The 25348-nt window shown below is 40.4% G+C and overlaps 1 protein-coding gene and 1 non-coding gene across 2 annotated transcripts in view; both read right to left on the minus strand.

The window, feature by feature from the left end:
- Positions 1 to 25348, minus strand: part of RYR2 (ryanodine receptor 2) — a 732757-nt gene that overhangs the window by 556143 nt on the left and 151266 nt on the right.
- LOC113923986 lies at positions 18599 to 18731 on the minus strand. Its single transcript, XR_003520491.1, has one exon. It is a non-coding gene; the product is annotated as a small nucleolar RNA SNORA2/SNORA34 family (small nucleolar RNA).

The raw sequence follows: 25348 nt of genomic DNA on the forward strand, positions 1-25348 counted from the left end.
TCTCTCATGTCCTTCCCCATGTTGCTCATTACAATCCAGCCATACACATCTCCTGGCTATTCTTCAAATGTGGAAAGCCCTTTTCTGCCTTGTTTTTCCCTTCACAGAAATGTTCTTCCTCTGGACCTTTGCAAAGTCTGCTCCTAACCATTAGCGAGGTCTGAGCTTATGGTTCTCTCTGTTGCTTACCACCCTACCCCAGCCTCATCACTCTCATTCCTTTATACCATGGGTCATGCTCTGCAATTGTCTTGTTTTCTTGCTCATTGTCTTCTCCCCTAAAATTATGTACACGCCATGAACAAATCCTCCAATTTCCTTTTATCGAATATGTTTGATGATGTGGCTACAGGTAAAGTGAACAAAGTTACCATATGCAGATTGAACTGTGTTAAAAACAAAGTCAAGTGAGGGGCACCTGAGTGGCAGAGTCACTTGGGTGTCCGACTCCTGATTTCAGCTCAGGTCCTGATCTCAGGATCAGGGGATCGAGCACCGCATTGGGCTCCTGTGCTCAGCCTGCCTGGAGTCTCCTTGAGATTCTCTATCCCTCTGCCCCTGCCCCGCTCTCTAAAGTTAAATAATTTTTTTAAAAAATCAAGTGAAAAATGTACTGAAACAAGCATATTAGTTTGGATAGAGTAGCAGGAAGAGGTGAGATGAGAAAGAACATTGGATGTATCATTAATAAGTCACTGAAATTTAGTCAATAGTCAGAAGTTAGGCTAAGGAAGGGCAATCTAAAGTAATGCCGCTCAATTGCTTTTTCTTCTGTCCTTTCTTAAAAATCTAAGTGAGACAGATGGACACAAGAGGAAAATGGACCTTTTTAACTTCCACATCTGAGATGTAATCATACTAGCCTAAAGCTTTTTCTGGGCTATTGTAGAAAGAATTAATGTATTGACATTTGCCATATCCTTTGGAACTCATTAAAATACTTGACAAAATAAAGTCGTCCTCTTAGAACTCAGCAGAGCACCTTCCTCTTCAATCACTGCTTTCCTACATTTCCACGCTACCCTAAAGCCCAAGGGCAGGAATAAGACATTAGGAGCAGTGGTGAACAAAGATGGGGGAAGGTCATAGGCACAGGACGGCCCCAGGGGCAGACAAGACGGCAATACTCTCTGCAGGGAGCTTCAAAACTATAATAAAACCCAGCAAAAGTTGGCCTGCTTTTTACCATCACCATGCACAGGCAATTCTCAACAGTTAAGGGAATACACTCCCTCCTGCCTGGTTGACTGTTCCCTCCCATACATCTCCTCCTCCCCAAGGGAAGGTCACCTAATATTAGAGCTGCTGAATTACTAGAGGAAACCTACATACATACGCACACACTCACACGCATGCATGCACACACAGGCTAGTATACTAAACAGCACCAATAGAATATCTCACCAATAATTTATGGATGCAGGTGCAATCCTATAATCGATCAGATCCCAACTACAAAAGAACTGAGGTAGATCAGGACTGATACACCCATATGACCACATGAAAAATCCATTCCAGTATCCTGGTAAGACATAGCCCATCTATTCTTTAGTGAAATTTTATTTCAAAATGTGTGTGGGGGAAAAAAAAAAAAAAAAAAACATTGAAACTACTCTCACAAATATCACCTAGAAGAATATAAGTTTCCCAGAAACCATGGGGTAAATGAAGTTTTTGTTCCTATCATAGATCTTTGAAAATTAATTTCTGAAATATGTTCATAGCTGTGATATAACAAAATTTGGAATTAAAAAAAGATAAAGGGAATTCAGGAGCCGAAAATGGCTTGGATGATATGTAAGGTCATATATGCAAAAGTCTAACAGTGGAAACAGCTTGCAAAAATTAAGCCTTTAAATTGACCTTGATTATAAGAAAATTGACTTGCAAATAAAAAATCAGATCTAGAAAGACTGAACATATTTCAGACATTCTTAGTGTCTGTTTCCTACCAGATAGAGATTGAGTCTGACAGATACATTCACCAACAGTAACGTCAACAGAAATGTATCTGTTTCTCTTTTCCACTTAGAAAATATCATGCATAAAATCGAAGCCTATGTTCCCAGCTCTGAAATGATCTGAAACTCCTACTTGGCACCGAAGATTGCCACAGATAGAAGAGTCCTGTTAAAAATGCATCTTAATGTATGCGCTGGGTATAAGAGTATTATTCTCACTCTCTCACACCTATATGTGGAACACAACCAAAGAAACACCTATTACAGAAAATGAATGTTCCTCTTTGCATATAAAGCATTAAAATCTAACACGGAGATAAGTAGAGGAATTGAGCACTCAATAATGTCTCCCTGTCACCTGGCTGATGCTCAAGCATAAAGTATGAAGAGACCAAAGACAGCGTCAGATGGGCTGACCCCTCAGGATTCGTTCTGAAATTAGACCAGAGTGTTACCTACTGTACAAACCATTTATGAGATATTATGCTTCCATGAAAAATTAAATCTATTTAGTCATACTACTCTGAAATATTTAGTATCTGTGCAGAGCAGGTAAGACCCATAGAGAAGTAAAAATATAGGTGCATTTCATGCATAAGAGATTGGTTGAGATTATGTGCATATTTTAGAATATTAGAAGTCCGCCGCCTCCTGAGGAATGGCAGAGGCCACAGTGAGCGAGTGGTACAGATTCTCAGAGATCCATACTAGACTCACACTGCAGAAACCACATTAAAATCCTGAAAACTACCGTGTACTAATTAACTGAGCACTAAGGAAGAACACCAAAAAGATTACATTTCAAGTAAGAATACTGAAAAGATGTATAAGTAATTTTAGACGCAATTTTCAAGATCTGAATCTACATATCCATAATATGTATCTATTATTTCAAGATAAGGTAAATTTCAGACATTATGGTTTCTTGCATGCATGCGCGCGCGCACACACACACACTCTCTCTCTCTCTCTCTCTCTCTCTCTCACTTCCTGCCTTCCTCTTTAGGTGTTACATATGTAACTCTATGATCTCCAGTAAGGGCGTTTTTCTTATAGTGCATAACACAAGGACCAATTTTCAAAATCATCCAAAAAAAAAAAAAAATATCTAACAGCCGTCTGGATAGATACATAGTACGTATACCACCCAGAGGAGAATAAACACCACAGTTTTCAGCAAAAACATGGAACATGGAATAATGACATTCATAGAAACTATTTTAATCTTGCTTCTGGGATGTTTTAATACATATCTCCCTACTTGCACGTTGATATAGGGTCACCGCACAAAATGTATAGATAAAACATGTATCCATGAATTTCTAGATTTACTTTTGGAAAACAGTGAAATATTAGTTTACAGCTTCAGCCTCCAGTTTATTTCTGTAACTGACAAACCTATTAAATTCTGGTCTTGCTAATTATAAATGCAATTCTGTAATAGAAAGGGAGATTACCATCCAGTGTACGAAGCACCAAACCTCTCTATTTTCATAGGCTTCCAGTAATTTACCTCACTTCCCTTGCAATCAGGAGTATCTCAGCTGAGGGTTTCTCTCTGACCTGAGAATCAATGAACCAGCCAATTATATCTGAGCATGAAACTCTTCCTGATAAAGAGTTGTGTACATTTATACTGTAGATAGTGAGTACAAGCGAAGTAGCCAATCTCAGCTCTTGTGTTGTTTTCACTCAGCCTACGCAAGTATTATAGAGATCAGCAAAAGGTTAACTTGTACATGAAGCAAATTCGTGATGTAAATTTTAGGACTAGATTTTGGAAAGCTTAGCACTGAATTCATAAATGCCAGTTTACAGGGGGTCAAACATAATGGATGGCCAACAAATGCCACCCAGATAAAGTGAGACACACAAATGCCTGTTCCAGAAACCTCGTGGTTGCAGGGAAAGAGCCCAATCAGAACCCAGGATCAGAAGCCCTTGATCAGCCCTTCCTGGCTGCATGACCCCAGGCAATTCACAATCACTTGATCCTCCGTGGTTTTCATCTATTAGGTGGAAAAAATAACATTCCCTAAGAGTAAACTATCATAAGTTGTCCATAACACATTAACTTATAATAATAAATAATGTAAGTTAAGTGGAAAAAGCCTTATTTTTGGACTAAAATCAGTTTGAATGCCAGCTACCCAGCTCTACTAGCCCCTGTGATTTACAGTATTTTCATCTATGAACTGAACACCTACCTTAGAGGGTCATTGGGAGAGATCAAAAAATATATTTACAAACGACCCAGGACAGTGAGCTCAGAATATAAAAGACTAATAATTATTGCTTCATCATTCCTATTTTTGTAAGGATTAAATTCACTCGTTCAAAACCTACTACCATCAACAAGATTAGAACAAGTCCCTGTAGCCACGGAGCTCACAATCCTCGGGGAAGAGAGAAATCATCAGCAAATGAATGGTTGTGAAAGTGAACACCAGATAGTGGTAAGAGTCAACAATACAGAAGGACAGGGTAGAGTAATGAAGAGGGGTTATATTACAGGCTGGTCAGAATCGGCCTCAGATCAAGTTGCGAGTGAGCTTGTGGAATATTCCAGGCAGAGGTTCCAGGGCAGCAAACACAATTCTGCAATGGGAAAGGGTTTGGTGAGCTCAAGAAAGAGTGAGGGAGCTGGTGGGTCGAGAGGAGGGAAGAAGGACAGAGACCCGGCGGGGCTGGACCCTTGCAGCCCATGGGAAGGGCTTCGGAGTTCAGTCCAAGTAGGATGGGAACTGTGAAGGGTTGTGAGCAGGGGAGTGACATGACTCATTTCACTTCCAAGGAATCCTTCTAGCTTCTATGTTGGGAGCAGCAATTCTAGTGGAGAGGTTATTACTGCAGCTGAAGCAGAAGATGGTGGTGGCTTCCGTTGGGGTGCTGCCCGTGGAAGTGGTGGGAAGTGGCCACAGTCTGAATGTAATTTAAAATATGAGGCACCTGACAATGTGAAATATCACAGTGTGTTTTTCTTTTCTTATGAATAGAATTTAGATTATTATTATAAGCAATGGTGAAAAGAAGAACCCTGCCTGTGTGAACAGGAATTATACAAATTAATATTTAATTTGATGTATCATTGAAATATGATAGAACAAATATACACCCAACTTTATGGATTTTGGAAAAGTTCTCCACACATCAGTTTACATCTATGCATGTGTGTTTCTGGATCAGTGTCATGCTGCATTTTTCTAGTTCTCTTTTTCAAAAGATTCTATGTTCTCTAAATTTTTAAACCTTGATAATTACTGACATCTCCTGGGTAACTCTTTATATTTCCCAGTGTCTTTGTATTTCTGAGATGAACCCTAACTTGCCTTGGTTTTTAATGTATTTCTAGGTAAAATTAATCTATTTTCATAGAACCCGTGCATGCATGTCTTTGTATTAGTGAGATTAGCCCTTATTTAACTTGTCTTTTATTATCTTATTTCTATTTTGCTATCATGATTACAGTAGTCTTATAGAATGATTTGGGTAGTGTTGCTTCTTTTGATTTCTCTGGATTGTATAAATTACCACTGATCTATACCTTAAAAGTTTTACGTAACTTGCCTCTAACTTTCTGGGCCTACTATCTATTCTGAAGGAAGACCTTTAAAATTTTTTAAGCAAACCTACACCCAACGTGCAGCTCAAACTTACAACTCTGAGATCAAGAGTCACACGTTCCACCGACTGAACCATCCAGGCACTCCTGAAGGAAGACGGTTTTGCTATAAATTTTATTTATTTTAATCATTTTTGTAATTTCCAGTTTTCCATTTCTTCTTAAAGTCATTCTTTTCACTGTAACTGTCCAAATCATCTAGATTTGCACAAATGTTAACTCAATCTTACAGTAATTTATCAGTATCTTAGTTCCTGTGGTGTAGTTCATAAAGTTTGTTGCTGAATTATTTTTATTGTTTGGGACACATACTAGTTTGTTGTGTTTATTCTCTGACATTTATTTGTGTGCTTATCTATTCACTTACATAAATGGCTGCATTCAAAAAAATAAATAAAATACGAGGCGCCTGGGTGGATCAGTTGGTTAAGCATTGGACTCTGGATCTCAGCATCATGAGTTTGAGCCCTGTGCTAGGCATGGAGCCTGCTTAAAAAAAAAAAAAAAAAAAAAAAAGTAGCATTGACAGGAAATGAGATATAGATAAAGGAACAATTACAAGCTTTTAGGCCTGAACATCTGGGTTAAATGGCAGCACCAAGTACTAAAATGGGGAATGCTGGGAAAGCAGTTTGAGGCAAGGAAGGGGAAAGGGTGTGAGGTCAGTTTGGGACATATTAGGTTTGGGATGACTTTTATCCAAATGACACATCAAGGAGGCAGCTGGAGACAGGAGTCTGGAGGTCAGGGCAAATGTCACAGCTGAAGATAAATACTTGGGAGTGATCGGTATAAGATTGCAAAGGGGAAGTCAACCTCAATGGGGAAGAAGGCTGAAGATGACCATCACATCTGGCAATGTGGTATTTGCTGGTGGCCTCATCAAATGTCATTTCAGTACAGTGGTGAGGATGAGATCCAGAACGGAAGGGATTTAAGAGAGAATGGGAGGAGAGGAAGTAGAGATGCGGGTACAGAAAATTCTTGAACTGTGCTATAAAAGGGGAACAGAAAAATGGTACAGCAGCAGGAGGGGAATATGGAATTAAGGCAGTACATATTCTGGGGCTTCTGTAATATTTCTGGCATTCTTCTGGGCATCATGGAGTGAGGTGATAGAGACAGTCAAAATTCCTGCTCTCAATAACGTCAGGACAATAATATGAATAAAATAAAGCAAGCGAGGACAAAGACATAAGGGGAGTTGATATTTTAAATGGCTGTATAGGGAAGAGCTCTCTCAAAAGATGACATTTGTGTGAATGACGTGGGAGAGCCGGCCATGAAGAGAGCTAAGTAAAGGTTCTAAGAAAGGTACTGTTGATATGTTTGAGAAATAGATTATCAGATGTTTATATGCTGGTGCAAACAATCCTGCAGAGACCCAGTAAAGAGGAAAAAGCTTGGGACTGAGGAAGAGATGGGACAGGTGCACCTCCACCTGTCAGGAGCACAGGGGGGAGGCGGTGGCCTCGGGTAGAAGCAAAGACAGAGCTCCTGGTAGATTGGTTGATTTAGTAGAGGGAAGATGTGGACATTCGCTTCCAACTAGGTCTGTTTTCTCCATGAAATAAGAAGTAAATCATCAGCTAAGCATGAGAAGGCAGAGGTCTGAGAAATACAATATGGGACGGTGAACTGCCTAGGGAAATGAACGATGGTCTGTCAAGACCCCCTTGAGGTTAGGGGTCCTAAACGTTAGCTGATACACACGGAAATAAAAGATCTATAAACTCTAAAATACTATGAAACGATGGTATTATAAGTAAAAAAAAAAAAAAAAAAAAAAAAAAAAAGACAATGGCCGAGCAGAGAAAATAAAATGCCCTACTAGTGCGGACATAGGTTGGACATGGTTAAATATCCTGAAAATTGCTTGCAACAAGTACCCTCAGAGCACTTAGAGTCCACTGAGGAGATAGAAGAGGGAGATAACCGATTACACAGGAGCATACACATAATATAGTATCGTGACAGAAGAAAGAACAAGATGGGGAAGGAGCAGGAAGGGATGGGCCACCTAGAATTGTAGTCCCAGCCTGCTGCACATGTAATAGACATCTGTAGAGCTCCTCCACATCTATTATCCAGTTTAATTCACCCCAATATTACTTTAGACCTATTGGAAAGGCTACTACAGTCACCTAGAAAAAAAATACACCTCCATAGGGTCAAAGTATCATTGACTGTAAATCTTGAAGTAGACTGATGGAATTCCCCATTGGGAATTCACAGCATCCCTCACACCTCTAGCCTAGGCCTCTCTCTTCCTAGACCACACTCTTCAGGGACAGGATGATGACTTATTCTTACTGCATCTGTGGTGTCTAGCATCATACCTAGAATAGTATAGATTTTCAATAAATGTTGGATAGATCAAATGAATAAAAACGTGTAAATAAAAAAAAAAAATCAACCAAAGTCTAGCCAAGAGACATTAAAATATCAAGTCTCTCACTTCCTAGCTACTTAACCTTGGAATAATCCCCTTCAACGAGATTCAATGATCTTACTCATACAAAAAATAAACTACCAAGTCACATTGATTACTATAACGATTAAGTTAAACATACGAAGCCCTTTGTAAACTGTTAAGTACTAGATTCCTAACATCCACACACTGGTAACTCGGACAAGCCACCGAGATAATGAGCAAGGCCATGCGCAGTTTCAGCAGCACGGCAAACCAACTAATAGTGAGACCTGATCACCCACAAGAATTCAGTCTGGGTCAGTATTATCCCTGAAAGACCGCTGTCTTAGGCAAAACAAAGCTTAACGGAAAATGAAACAAGGCATCCATTATGAGTGATATGAAAATGACACTTGGTTTGGACAGAAAAGTCACTAATCTGGCAAAGGTACTCACCCAAACTTTCCTCTCAAAGGAAATGGGCACTTTAAACTTCCCTGGTTTCTGATATCCTATCCCTGACGCTCAATCAAAAACTATCAAAAATGCTCAATTCAACAACTTAATCTTTGGATTAAAAAATTGCCTAGGAGGACATTCAGTGTCTACCATTTTTATAGGTCTTTTAAAAACCCAAACTGGATTTTTTAGAAATCTCAGTGTTAAGGTGCTGTCACAACTAGTTTAAGTCTCTTTATCATGAAAATTGGGTTCATTCCTTGTCTTGCATGTTCCTTAGAGCAAATACAGGTATATTAAAACACCCTTTTCTATCCTTTCTAGCAATCTAATGATGTCAAGTCCGTATTATGAGCAAAAGAATAAATTTCATATGAATAGAGAAAAAGAACTGCCTGCCTGGGATTCTTTGGATTAGTACTGATGGGGAAAAATAAAAACCAAGAAAATACCCCTCAGTTCATGTTGAAATTGTCTTGGAGATGTCGTCTATCTTGAAGATGATTTAGTCGAATAATAACTGAAACACAACCCAAAGCAGTATTTCTCTTCTCAAATGGATTTTCCAAATTATGCATCCTCTTTGTATTAACGTAATCAGATCCAGTGAAATCCCAAAGCATCATGATTCATAGGTGAGATTTCAACGTCATAGAAACCTCTAATCCTTTGCTCAGCCCCTCCAGATGTCAATTACAGTGTAAGTTTTCACCTTTAAGACCCACCTAAGATAGCCTGGACTCTGTTTTTCACCCGTGTTGTTAGCATAACCAGGCTCCCCTCTGGAAACTACCATGTCTCTCCCCGCCACCCCCACAAGGCTCTACCCACCTTTCTCCTGTTAGCCAAACACCCTGTGGCATGGCCTTTGTCCTACAAAATGTTTCTCCTTTGTGTGTTCTTCCCATGGTGCAGCACACTCGTGATTTATCTACAATGGCCAGCAAGGGATAGCTTATTAAGCTGTCATCCGAGTCCCTTTTCGTAATCAACTCTGGCAAGAGGAAGTCTCTTGTGCAGCTGAACATAATGAAGCTTCCAACCCACCAGCACCTCAAAGGTCTGCACATCTGAGTGGGCTCCATTTCTAATGTTTCTTTTACCCAGTAGTTACTGTAACTACCTCTTTTTTATCAAAGATTGCCCCTCACCGGGGCCCTACCACAATAAATGGGCAGGAGAGTGGGCACTCTCAGTATGAAAGTCCATGTAATTTAAATTCCACAGCAAATGGAAATGCCAAGGAAAGTGGAGTTGTAGCTAGAAGGATCATTTCAAAGAAACAATTTTTTTTTTTCCAGGAGCTCAAAATGCTTCCTCTTCCTTCACTATTTAGTAGTTTTGAGGGCTTTGTCCTTTCCCTTCTTCTCACACAATCTCACAGAAAAAAAAAAAAAAAATCCGAAAAAACTTATTGTCAAACTGTTTGTGATAAACTGTGAATCACTTAAAGATCTTCTTTTTCAAATTAAAAGTAGGTAAAGGCAACATTTACACAAGTGCCAGTCCTCAACAAAATAAAATTCAAAAGAGATCTTTCAATTAGGCCCAAGAATCACTTGCAAAATAATATACAGGACCACAGGAAATAAGGTTGTCATGAGGACAAAAAGTTTTATCCATCGCCCATTGAAACTGGTAATCAAGTATTTTAAATTCTCCATTGCTTGGCTGAACTACCAAATTAAGCCAGTGGTCATTAAATCGTGTAAACACAAATAATACATACATACAAAAACAAAAACACCCCACAAAAAAAAACACAAAATTTTTAAAAACCATGGAAACCATTAAAAACAAGTTAAAAAAAAGTAAAAATTATCACGTATAATCCTATTTCTGAGCAAAAACCAAATCTAATATGGTAAGAAGACAAAAGCCATAAATAACCAAGCCAAAAAAACATGAAACGGGACAGAGGTTCCGTTACTTTCAAAGTGAGTACAAACCGTTCATGTTACACTCGAGGATTCCAGTATTTCATAAACACTGGTGTGCAGAAAGTGAACGTAACTGCCTGAAAACGAACAGCACTGACAAGCTCCAGATAATTCAGTAATGCTGCTCGCACAGATGGTGGTCACCCCGAGTGACAGAACAAGCAGGGCAAAGAAAACAGACTACAATACTCAGGGTGTCATCTGACTTCCAATTAAAGCTGCTTCTACCATGAAAGCAAATGTTCAACAGTTGTTGATGGACAAACCTGTTGAGATTCCATGAAGAGAGAACAGAGCTTTCCCAAATCAGAATTAATGGATGGATCTTCACGCTCAGCACTGCGTTTTCTCAATACTCTCTTGGTTGAGGTTTCCCTCTCACTCTTAGACAGTATTTAAAACTCCTCAATTTACATCAAACCTGAGCCTCAATTCATAGAAGTCTTGACACAAAACATCTACTTATGTTTTAATGGAAATGTACTTTTCCCTGCATGTGCTAACCGACCCTGCATCCTTACTGTTCCATGATCCTGGCCAACATGGAAAGAGTTGGATTTTATTTCCACATTAACAGGTGCATGTTTGCCTTTTGAGGCCTACGTAGAAATGGTCTCACGGGGCTGCTCAGCGTATGGTGAGTCGTGCCCTGCCCAAGCTCCAGATTTCAGAGAGGCTTTCCAACAGAAACAAAGGGGTATCTAAAGGGGCCAATCATAGTACACACATTAATTACCTTTAACAAATACTGATAAAAAACAAATTATTAAAAACTATGTTTAAAATAAAACAATCCCTTGTTTTCTGTTTTGTTTTTAGGAGATAAACATACCTTAAAAGCTTCACTATAAATGATTTTCAAGGAGGGAGCCCCCACTTGAACTACAGGATTGGACCAGAAGCACTAAATGTGGAAATGTTCTTTTTCTAAATTTTGAAATACCACCTTGTGCATAAATGCGAATGGACAGGAATATTTAAAGGAGAAGGGAGTGGCAGTCTATTGTTTGGATAGCCCAGTAGTTGCTGCCCCTTCTGGTGAGATACCTTGATTTTCCTCTTTGGAATGAGCTTCACCTCCCAGACTCTCAGTCTAAGTGATTTGAGTAAAATAGACCATGCACTCCCACTCCTCTGTGGGGCACACTTGTGACCAGTAGTTTCCATCCTGGTGACATGACCCAAGTTGGTGCGACGAGACTCAGTCCCAGCAATGGAACTACTAGGAAGGCGAAGCTCTTTCTCCCAGTTTCAAAGGTAGTAGAATGTGGGCCTGGAGCTCCTTGTGACCATCTGGCCACGTCAGAGGAAAAACCCATCTGCATCGGAAAGCATAACCAAGAACAAAGGGGACCAGTCATAATGGCATCATTTGGATCCCTGGAAATGGCCATGCATGAACTGAGACCTTCCCTGGCCCTTTCAATCACATGAGTCAGTAACACACCCCTCCTTTATTTTGCCTTAAACCAGTTATGAGTTGGGTTTCTGCACATCCCAAAGAGTTCCACCAGTAACTGGAGTAAATCATTACAGCATTGGCAACAGCAGAAATTCAAAAAACCTGTTCAGTGAAAGGAGGTCACTTTCTGTAGGAAAAGTCCATGGGGGCCTTGGAGTGAATTGATTTCCATAAGGTCACTGCTCCTCTGCAAGAATCTATGTTATATATTTTCTTAATCCTTTTATACTTCATAGTAACATGACAATGGTGACCTACCAGCAGGAGAACTCCTACAGTTTTGAAAAAAAAAGAAAATCTAGAATTCAATGATTTTGTGATACCAGAGAATTAAACACCAGATGAAAACAAATATATCTGGCAAAAGCCTGTGACTTTCTTTTGTGCTTAAACATTAATGGCAGTCTTAATGAGCAAGCCAAATGATCTCTTCTCATGACCAAATCCTAAAAGAGAAAGGGAAAGATTCTTTTATCCAAGCCCCTTCCCTCCCTGCTGGGGATATTTAAATCTTAATTATTCCTCAGAGTCTTTGCAACCTTGCAGAGTAAATTCCTGATGGAAAAAAAGGAGATCTTTTCTTGGTATATACGCTCCATAGTGCAGCAACTGCTAAGAAGGAAACATTAAGATCCTTGTTCAAGTGCACTGCGGTATGACCGTCAAAAGCTGGGGACCCCCCAATTGCATGGGTTCAAAAGCATTTTTCCAAAGAAAAACAATAGCAAAAATATACACATTTCCACATAGAGGCAAAAGTTCACCTGTCTTTTACACTTTCGTATTTTTAAGTTTATGTGTGGCTACTGAAAAGAGAAGGCAAGAGGAAAGTCTGATTGGGAAGAGCGCTGATGTTGACCCAGGTAGCAGGATCATTCGTCTGGATGCTCCCAAATCACCCTAATTGGCTTAGTACCCCTTTCTGTGGTTTTTCACACTCAACTGCCAAATGCTAATAAATACGCTAGAGAAGAGGTCATTGTTCCATTCAAGACAAAGTCAAACCAGTAACTGCGAAGGTCAACTGCAACTCTAGTCTAGATCTGAGGTGAATAGCAAGTCTATTATTACCCTGGACATACCCGGCAGCTACAGATCAAAAGAACAGAACTCCAGAACAGCTGGTCTGGCAGATGGTTCCACAGACCTCATCATGGACCCTCACGGTTGAGAAGGAGGCCAAGACCAAGGGACCGGTTAGGATTCCCAATATCTGAAGATCGATATTTTCCTTCTCTGAACTATGGGCTCCTCCTAGCACACCACAGTAAATAATTAAAGGATACTGACATGGCCTCCAATCATTCCACCGCCCCCCCCCCACCCTTCAGGAAGGGACCATACCAAAAACATTTTCTCTTGCAGTTATCTCAAAGTACCACATGCCATTAGTAAAAGCTTCAACTATCAAATGCTTCTATACTAAGTTCAGTGTAACTTCTTTTTCTCTAGTTTACTGCTCCAAGGATAAGGAGTTTACAGCCTGCTATCTTCACGATTTTGTTACTTATTCTTAATTCTAACAAAGAACTTCAGATAAGCTTTTTTTTTTTTAACCAGTAACCATCTTTATCATCTTGGATGAACCATTTAATTTTCCTAGACCTAAATTTCTTCCTCTACAAAATAAAGTAACAGAACAAATTTGTGGATACCTAAGGCTTTTACTAAGTCAATGTTCATCCCCTAATTCTAGCTTGGTTCCTTAGACTCTGTTCTAGCTCTTTAAATACATGCCCCGTGTGCATTTTTTCCTAAATTCCTTATTCTTTCCTGGCACTTGCCAAGAAAAAATAAAGATGCAAATAAAAAGAATCCAATACAAAATTTCAATGCTATTCACTGACCTACTATCTCACAATAATCACTACAGGTGAATGGGAGGTAATATGGGAACTAATATAGGAACCACTAAGTGTCTGAAACACGGAAGGTACACCCTTCCTTTTCCTCCTTGTATCAGAGCTAATGAAAGGCATCAATTGGTCTGATTAGAAATAAACCTTTCCAATTTGTAAACCAGGTTTTTGGTGTTTTACTGTTATTTTGAAAAATTGATGGATGATAGAACGCTATGGAGGGGAAGAGAAGTTTGTGTACATGGACTCCCCATATACTCTCAGAATATGCTAGAATGAATATAGGCTTGGGAAATTCCTACTCATAATGCAAAACACTGGGATAAAGATAAGTATGTGATAAACACCAAGGCTTCCTTCTCAGGCTTTCCTCAAATATACATACACCTGACACGTAGAAGTTAGCATTTGTCTGTTTAAATGATGGCACATCTGTACCTTACCCTTTGCTCTAAAAACTATTTTAACGACCATGTGTCTAGCCTTAAGGGATGATGGTAAAGCATCTCAATGATCTATCCTTCTCTTAGACCCCTTGTTACTTAGATGATATGAATGATCATAGCTTTGGGATCTTTACACACGCTTGGGGAGCAAGTCAATGTTGCAATTGCAGTAGTCAAACCCAAACTTTTTCAAATGTTTGATCAACTAGGCAATAAATAGTTCACAATCTCCACTTTGCTTGTTAGTAAAGAGGCACTGTGCCATGAATTCAGACGAACTGGTGTTCATATCCAGAAACCATTTTGAGAAGCAGCTCTACAATTTATAGAAACCATAAAACCAATCATGATAAAGAATCTGATTGATAAGGAGACCAGAAGTGATATGGATCCTCATTGACCTTTACTAGCTGAATACCTACTCCTGATTTCAAGAACAACTGTGCATCAGTGACCAGGAGAAGACAAGTTAGGAAGGCTCAGACAATCCTGGGACCTTCCCAAATTGAGATGGGCCTTTGGCTGAAAGTACGAAAACCCCTCTTGTTTAAAGGACAGCCCTCTAGAATCATTTTTTCTACTTTTGATAAATATACTCTACAAAAAGTAAAAGTCAATGCATATGGACTGGAGTCAAGGGATCAAATAGTAAAACCTCATCTTTTTAACATTTAGTCAGAATTTTGGAAAGGATGCCTGGGCTTCTGAATGAAGACTCTTCAAAGACCCCAAATTCCAAAGAGGGCTACATTAGGGCTTTTAAGCACCTAAATCATTAAGAGTAGAGGACACAGTTCTCACGGTATCCATAAGCTTTTTTAAAAGTTAACTAGATTTTGGGGTACCTGGGTGGCTCAGTCGGTTGAGCATCTGACTCTTGGTTTTGGCTCAGGTCAAGATCTCAGAGTCCTGAGATTGAGCCCTGCATCAGGCTCCATGCTCAGCGCACAGCCCGCTTGGGATTCTGTCCCTTTTCCCCTCCCTCCCCCTCTGTCCCTTCCCCCACTCATATGCACAAGAGCACACATGTGCTCTCTCTAAATTTAAAAAAAAAAAAAGAAAAATTAGATTTTTGACCATTAAAAAAAAAATCACTAAACTGTGAGTTTCTGGGGGCCACATCATCTGAGTCCCCAACATTTACTGCAATGCCTAGAAATTAGTAGGTACCACTAAATGTTAATGAAAAAAAAAAAATGAAAAAAGTATTCTCTACTTCTATACATCTAACAAGATTAGGCTATCTAGAAATGTTTTCTATTTCCTAGAATATTAACCATGAATCTACCACCTGTTTAATACTCACAGCAAAAAAAAATTAATTTACAATCATATGTTTACAACTTTCAATTTACATATTTTAATTCATCCCCACAGTTAAGAAATTTGCAATCATTCCAATATAGAGCATGTAAAAATGTTTTTTTAACACCTGAGATTTGATGACAAGCCAATTCCCACTGAACATATACTTCAGATGTAAACTTCTGAATATTTCATAGGCTCCGTGTGGTAAGGAACTCATGAAGGAATTAAATACCACAACTTACTAACAGCCAAAACTACTTTCTGGGAAGTATTGTGAATTCTGTCTAGACGTAGCCGAAGGGTTTATGAACGAAGTATGGGAGTGACATGGAAAGGTTCAAAGGTTCACTTTGAGGGTTCCACCCAATTCCACAACCTTATTATACAAGAGTTGTATCTTTAGAAGAAAAGGCACAGAAGCAGGGAGGATACTTGATTCTTGTTGAAAAAGGGTTTTACTCTAAGGTTAAGGTGACTTCAGAATGTTCTAGAAAAAATGTCAGTGGCTCTAATCAAGGAAAATGCACACTAAGTGCATTTCTTATGAGGTTCCTGAAGTCAGTTACTTAGTATTTCATGTATGAATGCATAGTACTGACCAGTAGGCCCACTATCTTGTATGTCCACAATAAACTTTTACTGACTAAATTCATGACTCTGCCTCTCTCGGCAAATGTAATAATTTACCAAGTAATTCAAATAAAGAATTAACACCAAGTCTTCTGCATACAAAATAACAAAACTGGCAAAGACAGAATTGAAGCGTAGCCCATCACAATCCATTAAGAAAAAATGGGTGCCATGTTTTTTTCTATTTAAATTGTTTGCTGTAGCTGGTAGGGCTGGGGTTATTTAATGTCTTGAAAAAAAGCAAGGACTTTGGAGATTATAGGATCAGCTTCATCAGAGGGCAGGAGGTAGGTCTTCCCGTTAAAAGAAGGCAAGGCAAAATTTCAGTAGATGGGAGCATCTTCCTCCTAGGAGCTGAGAAGTTTCCAGGGATCTTGAAGGTAGGAGAAGAAAGCTATTGTTCCTACAAATGTCAGACAGTTTACCTGGAACTTCTTCTAGAAGAAACTTTAGCAAGTTTTTCATCTTTTGGTACTGTGCTGGTAATTATCTAAGTGGGACAACCACACGGAACTGTCCAGTAGGATATATGACCCAGGGTTCTAGCTAGAGGAGTAAAGCAAAGGCCTACGGAACACGTAGAGCATTTCTAATACCTTAGAAAGAGTTGAATACCCAATTCTCTGATTGGTAGATAACATGCTTACCAACATACATTCCTACAGTTGGTATTATTAACAGGAGAGCTGTATTTAAGTGGAAGCTTTGATTTGTAGAATTTCTAAACAAGTTACACTAAAAAGAGCATATCCTTCCTAAGGAACACTCCAAGGAATGTTTAAACAACAACAAAAATAATAAGACCACCAAGCTGGGAATGGCAAGACTAATAGCCATTACACTTGAATGATGCATGTCCTAGCCATGATACATGCACAAAAATACAGTGAACCTTAATCAGAAATTCACCCAATGGAAATAGAGTATGAAAAATCACCCAAAACGGGGTCCATTAATAACTAATAACAAATTACTGGGTAAGACCAAGAGAAAAAGCTACCTAAATACCTAAAATGATCACTTATACCATAAACTTCTCTCTCCCAAACAAAAAATTCTGTTCAACCGGTGGGTTTAAGGTTGCACAAGGAGGAATTTCAAGATGGATAAAGCAATCTGTGAGCCTCTAAAAACAGTCTGAGTTCCAATTCAGTCATGTGTTCTCACAGAATTAAAAACTTCTGGGGCACTGAAATGAACTGGAGTCCCTTACCAAACAGTAATTCACAATTTTCACGGGAATATAGGAATTATCACAGGGTATTTCCTCTTAACAAATATGCCCTAACTACAAACTGGTGTTTCTTTAATCTTCACATTCTTTCCGCGTAGGCTTCCCAGATTTCTCCTCCAATATCCTACCCTACTATGCGAAGCTGATAAAAATATCAGTTATGTATGGTACCCAAAACATCCCGCGGACGATGCAGTCAACAAAAATGTCTTCAGTGTTGAAGTACATTCAAGCATAATTTCCTAACCCTCTAGCATCCACAACTTTCTCTCCTCTGTTCACACTTTCTAATGTGCTTTGGTCTAAATGCTTGAGTACCCCCCAAAATTCACGTGTTGGAATCCTAATGCCCAAGTGATGGTGTTGGAAGGTGCTCAGGTCATGAACATGAAGCCCTCACGGATGGGATTATTATCCTTGTCAGAGACTCCACAAGTCTCCCTAGCTCTTCTACCATGTGAGGACAGTGAGAAGTCTGTGACCCAGAAGACAGCGCCCACCCAACCATGCTGGCACCCTGACCTCAGACTTCCAACCTCCAGAACGGTGAGCAATAAACTGTGTGGCTTAAAGCCACCCAGTCTGTGATATTTTGTTATAGCATCCCAAAGGGTAAGACATCATGTAGACCACAGAAGTTGCTATCTAAAATTAGATAAACGTTAATTAGAATTGAGCTACAGAACGCTGGGTCACTAGTGAAAAGACCTCATCTTATTTGGCATCTAATGGGGGAAAACAGGCCTCCTTACCACCTCAGAGAAAAAGCCCATGTGAGGCCCAGAGATGCTAAGTGATTTGTCCATCACCACCCTGATCCACGGCAAAGAAAATGGTGACTTCTTTAAAAACCAAAGTAGGGTAAGATTGGGTGGGAGGGCGTGGAGAGGTGGAAAAGGCTTGACAACACACAAGGACCCACTTAGGCCATGAGTGCAGCGTTGTGGACCTAAGCCTCCTAACAAGGCAGGCGGGTCCAGAGTGCCCGACTACAAAGTCTAACGCCGTACACATCTCCCTTCACTGGGGAGCATCTTCTGTATTCATAACCATGTATTATGTCATGGAGAGATTAACCAAGTTCTGGCTTGGAAGGGAATTTCTGTGGGTAAAACAAAATACAGGAAAGTTATGGTAAGTATTTTAATAACCGTATGTGGAGCTAATGCTAAAACTGGACTCTCCATTATAGATTCACATACATCTAATCAACATGAACTACAGTCGTTGACAAAGTTTTTGTTTTTTGTTTTCCCCCCGTAAACTATGTTCTTCCCATTGAATGAGCCATTCCCACCGTGGTGCTGAATGGCTAACAGACCGCAGAAACACATCACTCTTGGCTCCTGTTTGAAACCAACAGCTATTACAAACCACGGGTCTTGATTCAGGGCCTACGTCGACACAGTTTTAAGAAGCTCTAATTCACTTTACGCCCCTCTGTTCAGCAAGGCATTTAACCGGCTTAAAAAATAAACAGGAAAAAACGATGCAAAAAATAAAAATACCCAGTTCTTTCATTTTCATGATATAAAGCTGCTCACAGACAAAACAATCAGCTACATAAACAAATCTCATGATCCTCATTTATTATGCTAAAATCATGCTCCTCTTAACAGATTTAACTTGTATACAAGGAAAAGTATACTTCAAATTACAACTAGTCACAGTTTTAGGATTATCATTTTAAAAAATGAAAACACCCCAGTATACAACTGACTTCTATTAAGCCATCTATGAGGGGCAGAACTAAATCTATAGTTGGTTTCCAGATGAACATGTTTTTTAAAAACTTAATTATGTCTCTACTGTCAAGGACGATTCCTTAAAATACCTCCATTTGGGAAAAAAATTAGCATAATGTTGAGAGAACTTATTCATTTCAAGTGACTGCTGTTTTTTTTTTCTAAAGCTATTTAGCATTAAAGGACTTGGTAACAAGTCTGAAAACTCCTGTAACTCACATGTAGAAGAGAGATTAAAGTCAACATTCTCTTTTAAATAAATCAAATAGCTTAGGGATGATATTAGAAATATTTATTTTTAAAAGCATTAGAACGCTCACTAGAGGGACATTTGCCCTCTCTATTTATGTTAGCCACAATTTAAGTTTTTTTCCCCAGTGTTTCCTCCAGTATAAATAAAAGATAGTTGCTTTTCATGGTTAATTTTAGTTATTTTCCTTAGGGTAATGTAATAGTTCAACATTTTAGTCACCTTTCCGATTAACAACAAGATACAATGACATAAAGAAGGTATCTAGATGGCAGTGTCCAGGCAGAAGGCAGAGTTCCAAAGACAAAAACAAAAAAATTAAAAACAAGGAAGACTGTCTTCCTAGGCTGGTGTTTTTCTACAGGAGCCAACAGGGATGGTGCTGGGGGGCAACTCTTCTCTACAACACCCCACAAGGTCTTCACCTGCCCAGGAGCAGAGGCAAGGCCGGTGGGGGATCTCGCTATGTCTAGAACCCACCACGGTGCACTGGGCTACTTCAGTCCAAAGCCTTCTGGGTTTTATTTCACTGTGTTTTGAGCACCAAGCGAGAACAAAAACCTCTTGAGCATAGGAATCTTATGAAGTTAACTATTTGGCATAAAATGCCACCTCCCTAGCCCCAGGCAAGCATGCTGAGCCCTGCATGCAGGAGGCCAAGGATACAAGCATATTCAACACCCTTGAGGATGTCCTAGGTGCTCACACCCAAGCCTGGGGCGCAGCTTTACCCGCCCCCCCCCCCCCCCATCACCTGCACAACCACGGGGAACTAGCTTCACTACTGAAAGCCTGAGACTCTGCATCTGTAGAATGGTGAAGACCTCCGGAATTACAGGAAGCAGTGATTAAAGTGACTGGCACAGTCCGAGGCACACTGTCAAATGTAATACATGTTAGCTGACATGGTTCTTTCTTCCCCCCAACTTCCTTCACGGCACTGAAGGCTTCTCCTTCAAGCTCTACGCCAAAGAGCATTCGAAAACCATGAAAAGGAAGAGAACGTTTAACGTGGTTTAGAAAACATTTTCTATAAATTTTGGACAGCACACGTCTTTACCATTTACACATAATTATTACTAAACAGTATGTGACCCACGTGCCTCCCCCACTCCATTCCAGAAGGCATCCTACAAATGAGCATCTGGCCTCCTACACTGTCCTGTCACTCTTAAGAACCACAAATTTTGGGGCACATGGGTGGCTCAGTCCGTGAAGCATCTGCCTTCAGTTCAGGTCATGATCTCAGGGTCCTGGGATTGAGCCCCACATTGGGCTCTCTGCTCGGTGGAGAGCCTGCTCCTCTCCCCCCCCCGCCCCGCTCCCCCTGCTTGTGCTCTCTCTCAAATAAATAAAATCTTTAAAAAAGAACTACAAATTTCACCACTAATTGCTTCTGGTCTATACTGCAAAGTAGCATTGGAATTTTTTTTAATTTTTATTTACTTCAGAGAGGGAGAGAGAGAGCACAAGCATAAGTGGGGGGAAGGGGAGAGGGAGAAGCAGACTCCCCGCTGAGTGGAAAGTCCAATGCGGGGCTCGATCCCAGGGCTGTGGGATCATGACCAGAGCTGAAGGCAGACACTTAACCGACTGAGCCACTCAGGCACCCCAACACTGGAGTTTTAAACACTCCTAAATGGTTCTTACAATAGAGAACAAGGAAAAGTCTAAAGATCTACTAAGTTACCTCTCACAACAATCTGTTTAAATACTGTTGCTGAGCTCTCCATACTGCTTTGAGATCTGAGGTGCTTTTCTAAATAAACATAATTACAAGTTATATCACAAAATATTCACTAACACAATCATGCCTTAGAACTAGTCACATTGTCAGTAAGAAAAACAGGTAAGCAATGGCTTTGAAATCAGAAAGGAAAAGACAAATCACTTCAAGAACAGAGAAAAGAAAACCGAAGTACATAGGTCCAGAAGGATCCACTTGTAGTTTCCAGAAATCAGGGAGAGTTGAAATATGCAGCAATTCAATACGAACTCAGGAGGATTCCAACTATATTCATACCATCATGCGATTTTTCCGCCAAACCACACAAGAATTACTGAACATCACGGCAACCCCTCTAACGGGATTGTTAACTTTTAGCTAGATTCCAGACTTGATGAACTCCTAACTCTGAAGTGAGAAGGGAGCCCCTTTTCCCCATCCCTGGTTTCCATTAGGAAGGATTCTCTCAGGTCTCTCTGTGTCCCTTCCTCCTCTGCACCCCCAGGACATGGCTTAACCGAGCAGATTGGTAAACAGGGGAATAAGCAAGCATGCTGGTCTCAGCTCCACCCTTTCCTCCTATTGGAAACACGCTGTCCACAAGAAGAATGGGCCACCCAATCGGTAATAAACGCAAGTCATAATCTCTCACTTGCTCTACTCTTTTATTTCCCATGTTCTTCAGAACCCAAGCAAGAAAATGGATGCAACTGGCTGGGCATACTCAGAAAGAATGAGATACTACCAGCTCCCAAGAAGATTCAAACAGAATCTCATCTTTGGAAACACAGTCCAATGGTTAAGAATAGAGAATCTAAAACTGGGAAGCAAGGGGCACCTGGGTGGCTCAGTCAGTTAAGTGTCCAACTCTTGGTTTCAGGTCAGGTCATGATCTCAGGATTGTGAGACTGAGCCCCACGTTGGGTTCCACGGCCAGTGGGGGGTCTGCTGGAGAGTCTCCCTCTGCCCCTCCCCCTGCTCGCTCTCTTTCTAAATAAAAACTATTTTAGGGAGACCTGGGTGGTTCAGTCGGTTAACATGTCTGCCTTTGGCTTGGGTCATGATCCCAGGGTCCTGGGACAGAGTCCCACATCGGGCTCCTTGCTCAGCGGGGAGTCTGCTTCTCCTTCTGCCTGATGCTCCCCCAGCTTGGGTGCTCTCTCTTGGACAAATAAAATCTTAAAAAAAAAAAAAAAAAAAAAAAAAAGAAAAAGAAAAAGAAAAAGAAAAACTATTTTAAAAACTAGGATGCAATGTTTGAAACCCTCTCTGTCAACTCTAAGTTTGCGTAAAATTCTTAACTTTGCTGCAACTCAGTTTCCTCACCTGTAAAATGGGGATAATCATAGTAACTCATAGGCTTGTTAGTATATGTAAAGACTTCAGAACAGTGCCTGGACATAATAAACTGAGTACATTTTACTATCACTACAAAGATTACCGTTTTTCTCATTATTACTATCATTATTTTGTCCCACAAGGTAAGACTTGAAGGGAAATACTCATCCATGCTAGGTTAGATTCTGTTTTATGAGTTCATGTCTACATCACCAAGAATGCTGAACGAACTATAATGGACAAATTGTAGGAAAATGAATCAGTTGGCCCACCATGGGCATGGTCACCTGAAAAAGCAATTCTGCCTCACAAGAAAAGGCAACTCCCTAAGCGTACCCCATTTGGCACACACACCAAAGATCTTTGTGTTTGCTGCTGTTCTTCATGTCAGTAATTGCTCATCACCTGGTCTCCAGAGTTTGGATGTGCATGCATCTGCCTGATGACCAAATGACTGAGGCCAACCTAAGGTGTGGTCAAATGTTTCTGGGTGATGGCAGAAAACCTATGCATCCTTTCTGCTCAGGGTTTTCTATGACCCACGGCCAGTTACTTCTCTCCCTCTACCATGTACTTTAAAAAAAAAAAAAAAAAAAAAAGGAAAAAAGAAAATTTTGTTATTTGATGCACCAGAGTGCATCTTAGCTGACCAAATATGCCTACGGCTAAAATGCTAATTGAGTTGTCAGAGACCTTTCATCTCATTAGTAACTGAAACTGACGTTCTGTCTTACCTGAGGAACACAAGGGCCTCCCTGCCGATCACAGCGCCGTACAGAGCACCGGTAATTGGCCCCAGGGAAGTCACCAGCACTGGCGTTCAGGCCATACATTATCTTTAGGGGTCAAGTTGCTCTACACGCAGGCACCAGAACCAGTGCTCAGATGGAAGCTTGGGGAAGAACCTCATTTTTAGAAAAGCACAGTGTGTCTGAATTAGCTTAGGGCAAGCCGGCTCTCACATTTACCCTTAAAATAATAATACGAAGAAGAAACATGAGTTCGGGGTTGGAAAATGCCATTGCTACTAGACTATTATTTTTTTCCCCCAGCTTGCATCTACCTACATCGCAGGTATTATCAAAACCTTAAATACAGACTGAAAACCTCAAGGAAGAGGAGAGACGTTTCTTTCCAGTATACGAGCAAAAATCCAAGGAAAGAGAGGATAGGAACAGCAAAAAGACAGGACTCTGGCTGGCCCAACACAAGACGTTTAGAGTATGTTTGAAGAAACAACATGGAGAGCGTCTCTCTGGCCCATTTATTATGCACCAACTTATTATGCACCAACATATCCCCAACACTGGCCCCAAGCCTCCATTTTCACACGTCTGAAAGAGGATACAAAACATCACACAAATGCACTATTCCAAGGATAAAACAGGCACACAAGTCCTCCCGGAGCCCACTGGCTTCTCTCCATAGTACCTGCCAACGGTTATTCTCACACCTCGCACACCATCTGCTCTGGACGAAGCTGTTCCTTAACTTTCCAAATGTGTGTTTTCCAAAGGAAAAAAAAAAAAAAAAGTAGGGTCACCATTCCATTGAAAGACTATGATACCGGGATGCCTGGGTGGCACAGTTAAGCATCTGCCTTCATTCAGCTCAGGTCATGATCCCCTGGGACTGAGTCCTGTACCGGGCTTCTTGCTCAGCAGTGAGGCTGTTTCTCCCTCTCCCTCTGCCTGCTTGTGCACATGCGCATGCTCTCCCCCCCGGCAAATAAATAAAAAAATCTTAAAACTCTCCAATGGTTTCCCAAGCCTCTTAGAATAAACCCATCTTCCTTACTACCACCCAGAGGGCCCTGTCTGCTCTGGCACATTCTACCTGCTCTGAATTCACTTTTTTAAAAAGGGAGAGAAAAATGACTATGATACCATGAACAAAATGGAAAATGTCAACACACCATGCCCCCTAGGTGGCCCTCTGGCATGGGGCGGGGCGGCGGGCGGGGCGGGCAGGGAACAAAACCTGTGTCTGCTGACCACAGCCCAGAAAATATCACTTCAGTGAGACACTGGATAAAGAGATAAAAACATCTCCTTTCTTGTTAACTCACACAGATGCTTTAAACCCAGAAACAGATAAGAACCCAGTTACTAATTCGACTTCTGAATATGTATCTAATAAGGCAAATAGACAATTTTCTTCTTGGCAAACTGGCAGTACATGTGACTAAATCAAGTATCGGTGCTATTAGCCGAATGTCTGAGGTGTCCTGTATTTTCATGCCCCTCACTTTTTAAATCGAATCTTTCCCTATGATCCTAATTCCTAGGAAGTATCCTGTGTTGGAAATGGCATGCTTGTGACCCAAACAAAGTGAATCAAATCGTTCTTTCTAATATTGACTGATTTCCTCAGAAACATCACTCTGCTTCTGGTACATTTCATAAACTAAATTTAATGTCTTAAGTGAGCAAAAGCATAGATTAGCTGGTATGGGGTTTCATCGAATCAGTGCTTTTATTCAAGTCTATCACTAACCATAATAATAAATTCACATTAACAGAGAAGTTACAGATTTTAAAAATTATAAATGCATGAGATACTTTAGCTACCAACTTTCCAGGGAAGCAGACGGATCTCCAATGTCTATTAATGAAAGAGACAAGCCGTCTTTGACCTGCAGGACTCGTTCAGAACAGTAAGTTTTGCCCCAACCAGCACTCGGTAATATTCACTTAACATTCCTACATGCATTTCCTCAATGGGGGAAACACCTGCTCTGAGGTGCTGTCGTGAGCACCATGGATAATATATACGATGCACTATGAAACACATAATCCTAGCTGATAGTATGCACACACATACACATACGGCACAGGTTAAGTCCTGTGTGGTTCCCAGCACAATGCCCACCACATGGCAGCCTCTCAAAAGACCGCTGTTGAACAGTTAAAAAGGAGAGCCCAAGATTGCTTAAAATTGCATAGCTTTCAGTAC

The sequence above is a fragment of the Zalophus californianus genome, chromosome 15 (genome assembly GCF_009762305.2).
Source record: "Zalophus californianus isolate mZalCal1 chromosome 15, mZalCal1.pri.v2, whole genome shotgun sequence".
Taxonomy (NCBI): Eukaryota; Metazoa; Chordata; class Mammalia; order Carnivora; family Otariidae; genus Zalophus; species Zalophus californianus.